Consider the following 9,803-nt stretch of genomic DNA (forward strand, 5'->3'; position numbering starts at 1 on the left):
CTGCAAACTTATTCTTGCTTAAGACTTTAGTCAGAATATCTGCTGACTGTTGCAATGTTTGAACAAAGTTCACCTTAATCGTATCATTTTCTACCTTTTGTCTAGAGAAATGCCAATCTCTTTCAAAGTGCGTCTTCTTCTCATTTAACATGGGACTTTTTGTCAACTTTATGTTTGATAATGTTGTGAGCTGTTTATTTTCAAAGGCTAGTTCTTCAATCAGCCTTATAAGTCATACAACTTTGCATGTTCATTTTGTTAAAGCTCAATATTCAAATTCACAAGAAGATCTTGAGATGGAGTTTTGTTTTTGAGAGCACTAAGATATTTATGTTGGTCAAAGATAGAAAAAATATGCACTTGTCGAAATGCAATCATCTAAGTCATCATTGTAATTGGCATTTATAAATCCCTAAAATTGGTTTTTTCTCTATGGATACCACATGCCAAGTGAAAGATTACAAAAGACATAATTAACAACTCCTTAAGTTGTTTGTTGATGGAAATCTTGAGGTCTATGCATATACCAATTTAAAAAAAAAGTTGGAAAGCCAATATTTTTACAAATTTTTATCAAATAGTTATTTTTTAAAAGTAAACTTTGATATTCTTTCTCATTAATGAATGGAATTCCACTATCTTTTTAAAAAAGTTGCCATATTGTGGTTTGGCTACCAAGTGAAAAAATGCACATATATACCTAATATATAATTTATCATACAATGTAATAAAAGCTATGTTATTAGATTTTGATTGATTACAAAATGTGATTAAATTACTACTTTGAAGGGCTATTATTGAAGTTGATTTTATGTCGATAATAATTTTTATATATTTAGAGCCACCTTTATTAGACATTGGTGACTCTTGAAATCTTATTTGTTTCTTTTATTTAATGTTTAAAATGCATACTATGCAAAATTTATTAGAAAAAGGATTAGAGAAGGGTTTTTGTATAAAAAAGAGTAGCTAAGTCAACCATATGAATGAATAGAGATGGATGATAAAAATCTCCATTCTTAATGGCCAAGATTCATGCCTAATGGACTTCAAGGAGGCTATCGAGGCCTTATTAGGAATTAATGTTACTCTTTTGAAGGTATTCGAACTTAAGAAGCTAGGATCAAGAAGTTTAGGTTTATGGCTATAGTTTTAGTGCAAATTTTGTATGATTTAGAGTTTTTATGAAAGAGATATAGGCACTCAAAATTAAGATGTTGGTTTTGTATATACTGTCACTTTTTTAGACAAAAGATACACATACAAAAAAAAAAAAAAAATTGACAAATACTGTTAGAAAGAACACTTTCTTAGCTATACTTTTCACATTGTGCATGATGAATTTTAAGCTAGAATGAAGGAGATATAGGAAGTTGAAGTCAATGCTTGCAATCTAAGAGCAATAAGTGACCCAATTTACTAGTGGTTGTATTTTGAGCTATATTTTGAGCAATTTGACAAGATTTTGACTAAAAATTTCTAAAAATGTATATTATTATGTTACTAAATTTTATACATAAATTTTGTAGTATTTAAATCTTGGATTTTTGAGATATAGAAAAAATAGTACTGATGTGTTTGTAAATTAAAGTTTAAAGTACTTGCCAAGGTTTTTAAGATATCAAATGATCTATAGTAGATTAAGTCTATATTATCTAAAAATTTAAAAAAATTAAAAAATTAGATCTATTGAAGAAACACAACAAAAATGACACAAGTAAGTAGAAAACAATAAGGTTAGACAGAAGAGAAGTGTGGAATGACATGCCTTTCATTTCCAACACCCTTTACTTATACGTAGAGTTTACATCCATTTTGGCTAACGTTCATCTTACCTTCATCCAACTAAACTCTAGATTCTTCTTAATTTAGCTGTCACTTTAAACCCTAGCCACCACCCATAACCGTAGCTACCACCTTGGTAACTTTCTTTCATTTTCTTGGTGCCTTTTGACTATTAGCAACTTATCTAAGATAATATCTTTTACCTTCTAACTTATCTTTTATTTACTTTAACATAACACTCTCACTTTGCTATTGATCAAAGGTTAGTAAATCTAATCTCTTTGTCAATTTGTAATGTCTATCCTTCACCAATGTTTTTGTGAACAAATCAGCAAGTATGTCTTCCGTTGCACAATACTCCATCTCAATCACTCTCATCTCAATCTTCTCATATATGAAGTGATGTTGAATGTCAATGTGCTTTGTCTTTGAATGATGCTTTGGATTCTTGGCAAAAGCAAAGCATCCTTGATTGTCACACTTCATTGGAATTGCTTCCAATTGCACAAGTCCAATGTCTTCTAAAACTTATCTTAGCCATATTGTCTCCATTGCACCATGACTTGCTTCCATGTATTCCTCTTCCATTGTAGACCTTGCAATTGTTGGTTGTCTCTTGCAATTCCATGAAATTACTCCTACTCCAACAAAGAATATATATCCCATTGTTGATCTTCTATCATTTGTATCTCCAATTCAATCCGCATCACAATATCCATGCAATATAATACTATCACCTCTAAGGCACAATTTGAAGTTCAAAGTACCTTTTAAGTACGTCAAGATCCTCTTAATGGTTGTCCAATGAATTGGTCCAGCCTTTGACATGTGTTGACTCACAACACTCATCGCATATACAAGATCTATACTTGTACCAACCATTGCCTACATAAGTGAGCCTATTGCTACCTTGTATGGAACATCTTTCATTTCTTCTTCAACTTCAGTAAATTCTTCATCCGTAACCTTCATTAACTTCAAATTTGCCTCCAAAGGTGTTCCAATGGACTTGCATTCCTCCATGTTGAACCGTTTCAATACTTCTTCAATGTACTTCTTTTGGCTCAATGTAATGATCTTCTTAGCTTGATCTCTCACAAACTCCACTCCTAAGCAATAGTCGAACTCTCTCAAAACACTCATTTCAAATTCTTTTGCTAGCTTTGCGTTCAATTAATCCATCTTTTTCAAAGTATTGGTCAAGATGATTAAATCATCAACATAAAGAATAACAATCTGCAAGAAGGCTTTTGATTGCATGACATACATGGAATGATTAGCCTCACTCCTCACAAATCCCTCATTCACAAATAAGGTGTCGATACGTTGGTACCATGCCCTTGATGATTGTTTGAGTCCATACAAGGATTTCTTCAACTTATACACAAGGTGTTGTTTGCCTTCTTCAACAAATCTTTGAGGTTGATCCATGTAAATATCTTCTTCCAATTCTCCATTCAAGAAAGCCGTCTTCACATTCATTTGGTGCATCTCCAAGTCCATTGCTGCTCCAATTGCCACAATGGTTCTAATAGTGGTGAATTTGGCCATGGGAGCAAATGTCTCATTGAAATCAATATCAGCAACTTGTGAGTAGCCTTTGGCTACCAATCTTGTCTTATATCTCATAATATTATCCATTACATCTCTCTTTATTTTAAACACCTACTTACAACCAATTGAAGCTCGATTTGGTGGAAGTTGAGTCAATTTCTATGTTCCATTGTCCATGAGTGATTTGTATTCTTCTTCCATAGCATTCTCCCACTTCATATCATTCGTGGATTTTATTGCATCACATAAATTCAACAGATTAGCAAGAAGTGCAACATCGACATGTTCTTCACTTACTTAAAGAAAAATGTGGTCCTTCCACCATTCACGATGTTGTTTTCTATCTCTCAAAGGATATCTCCTTTCATTTGAAGAAGACTCAACTTGTTGCACTCCATGGTCACCTCTAACCTTCTTTTCTTTTGAAGATAGTCTTTTCTCACTCAAAGATTTATAATCCTCATCACCATCATCATCAACATCTTCATACTCTTCATTACTAGTCTTAGCAATTATAGAAGCCTTCTTCTCCACCTTCTTTGCCTCTTCATCTTCATTTCCACCTTTACAACCATCATTGTCTTTGTCTTCTTCCTTCTTGGCTGAATTTGAAGATGTGTCCACAAATACACCATTACTTTTACGTGGACACATCTCCAAGTGCTCACAAGCACTCTTGTGCTCCAAAAACTCAACATCACAAATTTTGATGATCTTTTTAGTCTCCAAATACATGAGCCTATAAGCCTTTGTACCTTCTCAATATCCAACAAACACACATTTTGTACATTTTGCATCAAATTTTGATCTCATATAATTTGGTATCTTTGCATATGCTATGCATCTAAAGGTCCTCATGTGAGAAACACAAGGTTTTCTCCCATTCCAAGCTTCTTCCGGCATCATTGATGTAAGTGCATTTGTAGGACACTTATTTCTTATGTACACTCCATTCACCACTGCTTCTGTCCAAAACTCATATCCAAGGTGTTGTGCATGAAGCATACTCCTTGCTATCTCCACAATGGTCCGATTTGTTCTTTCAGCAACTCCATTTTGTTGTGGACTATAAAGAGTAGAAGTTTGTCTTGCAATACCATGCATCTTTAAGCAATCATTAAATTGTTTTGATATATACTCACCTCTATTGTCCATATGCAATACCTTGATTTTTCATTCACATTGTTTCTCCCCAAGTGCCTTAAACTCCTTAAACCTTGTGAAACTCTCACTCTTTTTTTTGAGGATGAAAATCCACACCTTCTTTGAAAAGTCATCAATGAATATGATAAAATACCTTACACCTCCTATTGATGGCATCTTCATAGGTCCACAAATATAAGAATGGACAATCTCCAATAACTTGGTTGTACGTGTTACAACTCTACTTGGAAATGAGGCCCTTTTGTTGTTTGCCTTGAATACAACCTTTACAAACAAGTCTCATAGTATTGTGGCTTATATGACCAAGATCTAAGCCACTTACTATGGATTGGAGCTCTTTCATGCTCTTGGCATTCAAATGACCAAGGCGTTGATGCCAAATATCAAACTTGTCTTGAACTTGAGGAAATTTAGCAAATGCTGCCACTTCAATTCCATTCACCTTCTTACACTTAATGAAGTAGAGGTTGCCATTTCTAAAGCCCTTTGGAATATGATCTCCTTCTAATGTCTTCACAAAACACCCATTCTTATCAAATTACACTTTACAACCATGTGAAACAAGTTTACTCACTGTGAGGAGGTTTTTCTTCATCTTTGGCATATGTAAGATATCCTTCAATCTGATCTTCTTGATTTGGCCTTTCACAACAATCTCTATAATAATGGAACCCATTCCAATAGCTTGTACTATGCCATTATCTGTCATGAAGATATTTGCTGTTGAAATCTCTTCATAAGTGTCAAATGAACACTTGTATGGAGTCATGTGCTTGGTGGCACCAGAATCAATGATCCACTTTGACATAGCAGCCATGGAAGTGCCTTTACTTACCAAATGCATAATCATCACCTCTATATTCATCACGAGTATTGTTTATACTTTCTCTATCTCTTTTCTTAGCCTTATAGCAATTTCGAGCAAAGTGACCTAGTTTTCCACAAATGAAGCAAGTTCTCACATTGCCACGTTGGTTAGAATGACTTCTCTTGCCTCATCTTGAAAAGAAAGCCGAATCTTCACTTTGAGGCTCTTTTTCTTTCCTCTTGGTTACTTCAAGGATAAGTCTTGCCGTCACATAATCCATTGTGAATTCTTTTAGCTTGATGGACTCTAATGCCACAATGAGATAGTTGTAGGACTCAGAAAGGCTCATAAGCAAGGTCATGACAATATCACTTTCTTCTAAAGGCTTGTCAATAATTGCAAGTTGATTAGAAATGGCCTTTATCTTATTGATATGAGCCATGAGGACTTCACCTTCTTCCATCTTGTAAGTGAAGAATTTCCTCCTTGTTAAGATGATATTGGACAAGTTCTTCCTCTCATATATGTTACAAAGAGTCTTCCATGCTTCTGCTCATCCTTTACAAGAGATGATGTGAGAAAAGTTGGCTTCATCCAAATTAGTGGCAATCATGCCAAAAGCCTTCTTTTCATGTCTTGTGAAGTCCTTCCTCTCTTTAGCATTAGCATGCGTGCTTGGAGGCTCTTCACTTTCATCTATAATGTCTCAAAGGTCCAAAGTCACCAACAAAAGCTCGATTTTGACCTTCTAATGGTAGAAATTGTCACCTCTAAACTTCTCAATCACTTTCAAATCTTCACCCTCACTTGAAGCTATGTCTTAGAAGAGATCTATCAAAAAATATCAAGAAAAGGAGTCTTTATAAGCTTAAAATCACCAAAACAATTTTATACTAGCAAAATCTCAGAATGCCCTCTTGTGAACAAATGAATTTTTCTTCACTCCAAACACTTCCAAATCAACTTTTGAAGCTTCTAACAAGTATGTGAACTCCAATCAACCTCACTATCAAATTCTTCCACTCATAAAACTCACTTTCTCACCACAACACCAAAGATACTATCAAGGTCTTTGTATAAGGTCTTAATCACTCAATCCTATGAGTTAAGAACCTTCAAACTGATGTTAGAGGTCTATAAGGCCCAAATCAAAACCTCCACAAGTCAAAACACAAGATTAAATCATGTAATCCCTAACATCAACAAACACCATAAGATCTATTTCACACAAGAACAATAACCAGTAAATGACTTCAACTTACTTGAATAGCACAACAAAGTGTGTGTGGGCCCATAACCTATTAAAGAAACACAACAAGCAAGACACAAGTAAGTAAAAAATAGCAAGATTAGACATAAGAGAAGTGTAGAATGGGATGCCTCTCACTTCCAACATCTTTTACTTATAGGTAGAGTTTACATCCATTTTTGCTAGCATTCATCTTACCTTCATCCAACTAAACCCTAGATTCCCCTTAACTTAGTTGCCACTTTAAACCCTAGTTGCCACCTATAATCCTAGCTGCCACCTTGGTAACTTTCTTTCATCCTCTTATTGCATTTTGACCATTAGCAACTTATCTAAGATAATATCTTTTACCTTCTAACTTATCCTCCATTTTCTTTAACATAACAAGATCAAAAGATATGAATTTCTAAAATTTAAGAAAAAAAAAGTTTTTATGGGAGAAAAATATTTTGTAAAGGTTTGGCTACAAATTTTATATTTTATGCAAAATAAAGAGGGTTATGGGGGCCAAGAATTTATATACATGTTAAAGATGGAGATATGAAACTATAAAAAAATTATGGTATAAAAATAGATTATTATAAGGAAATTATGGATTTTCTTTGAACTTATTAGAAATCAAGCTTACTGATAAATGTTTTAGTTATGACTTGGTATAACAAAGGATGTTAGGATATGTTTAAATGCTTTAGAAAGCCTTATATATAATATAAAGCTTATTTATAAATAATTTATAATTATAAATATATAAGTTATAAAAATTTCTTTCATAAAAATATATTTATAAAAATAAAAGAAATCCTAAAGAAGTAATAATTTTCTATAAAATACATGAAGACAATATTACATAAGTCTTCAAATTAAATATAATATTTTTTTTATAAAATAATTAATTTTAAAAAATCATTTAAATTTTTTTTAAAGGATAATATTTTATTATTTAAAAGAAATAACATAATTTTTTATATTTTTTAATAACATGTATTTTTATCATAGACATACATATTTACCCTGGTAATTATTTAAATAATAAGAATATGTAGAAATAAGTCAAAGTAGATAAATATGATAATATCTTGTGGAAAGCTTTCTAAAAGCTTCATAGACACTGTTTTGGCTTTATATATGTCTATAGGTGATTGGTAGGTTGAAAACTTGGCCAATAAAGAAACCATGTGTCAACATGTTGACCACTTGTAGTACAAGTTGGACATATGGCGCACATCTAGGAAACTTGCCTTGCAAATTAGACATGTTTCCTACAAGTTGGACATGTATTAGAGGTCCTATAGCATGTTGCCACATAGTTCTTAGTTAAGTAGTTTATATAGAGGTAAGAATGAGGCCTTCCTCACTCTTGTCAACTCCTTTCTTGCTTTTACTTTAGTTTCAAGAATCTTATGTTTTTTAATCTTTGATAATAGCCATTCCAATTTTTTTTGAATGTACATACTTTCTTTTGTTTTGTCACTTTTCTTTTGACTTAGATTCTACAAATTTATGTATCTTCTTCTAATTTGTATTCTTAATAGATTGACAAGAATACATATATAATATTAGAGTTTTTTCTTTTCTTGATTAAGAGTGGATTATTCCATTCTCTTGATAAGACATAAGCGTATTAGAAGTTGTAGATTACTCTCTTCTAAATTGATATTGTTTTTAGAATTTTTTTTTCTTGATTCTTGAGTATTTTATTTTGTGTGAATAGAAACCTTTCTTTTTATTGTGCTAGCATGGCAAAGCTTGCTGAAATGAAGAGTGCAATGGCTCAAATGCAAGAGCAAATGAGAGAGATAATGCTTGCAATGCATCAACTCAATCTACCACCACTAGAAGCAACAAGATTATTAGGCAATGAAGATATAGAGATGATTAGAGTTGCTTTAATGTATATATGAAGCCATACTATTACTCCTACAATGGAACATTGTTCAAGTTTCAAAGAACCAAAAATTAGATTGCTTGAGAAGTTTGATGGCACAAGATCTAAATTTCAAGGATTCATCAATCAGGTACAATTAGTGATTGAAGTATAACCTCAAAGTTATCCAACTCAAGGATCACAAGTCAGGTTTATTAGAACACAAATTTCAAAGTTCTACTTTATCATAGTTTTCATCATTTCTTAAACAACGTGATCTAATATTGGGTAATTTGGAAGCATTCTTAGCAGAGGTTTGATCTATGTATGGAGAATATGATGCAATGTGTATTGCAACTAACAAGATTTGTATCTTGCGATAAGGCAATTGATCAATGATATTATACGCTTCACAATTTTGATAGTTATTGATAGATATCAAGTGAGATGATGCAACACTCATCAGCCAATTTTTCTATGGATTACAATATGAAGTAAAGAAATTGATGCTCAATTTACTTAATCCTCAGATATTGACTCAAGCAATTATCTTTGTTGTGAAATGTGATAATTGGCTTTTTGAGTTTTGATTTGAAAATCCCACAAGAAAAACTTAACGTTATTATAATTCAATGACAATATCAACAACTTCTCAATCTAAACATTTAAAAGTAGAAGACATGTAAATTGATGCAATATTTTTTAAACTTCTTACGGTGTCGTATTACGTACTATCTTATTTGAGAATGCACCGGGCGTCTGGCTGTAGAAGTTAAAACAATGTTTTGGAAGTATCCGGGTAGGCTAGTGGGTTTCAACCATCTAAATACAAACTATTTCGGATTTCAATGTAAAAGCTTAATTCCATTATAAAATACTTAAAAATACTATTTTTAATAACTTCAAGATATTATAAGCACAAATCTTTTGTTATTTATTAGTTTTATTTTTTTATTTTTTTATTTTTTATTTTTTAAATCCTAATCCTAGACAGTGAGCTTTGGCAAGCTATAATTCTCAATATGATCGTCTAATTGTTATAAACTTCTACCACTAGTATCTTTTCAAGCCTTCTAAATACTTAAGAAGTTTCAATCCAATCTAACTTACAGATTGCAAGAAAATGTCATAAATCCACACTGATGCATCTTGACTATCGCCTAGAAGTCCTCGACTTATCATGCCAAAAGTCACCTTATTCCATTTTGTAGATCTCCAGATATTACACAAACCTTAAACAATCCCAATCTTCTAATTTCTGATACTTCTTTACACTAATGGTCAAATAAGCTCTATCTGTTCCGTCAGATTAACACAAACTTTTGCATGCACTCGGCATACTCAACCCTCTAGACACCTATAAATTTCAACTGTAGAAG

This window comes from Physcomitrium patens, chromosome 14 (assembly GCF_059467195.1).
Source record: "Physcomitrium patens ecotype Gransden chromosome 14, ASM5946719v1, whole genome shotgun sequence".
Lineage (NCBI taxonomy): Eukaryota > Viridiplantae > Streptophyta > Bryopsida > Funariales > Funariaceae > Physcomitrium > Physcomitrium patens.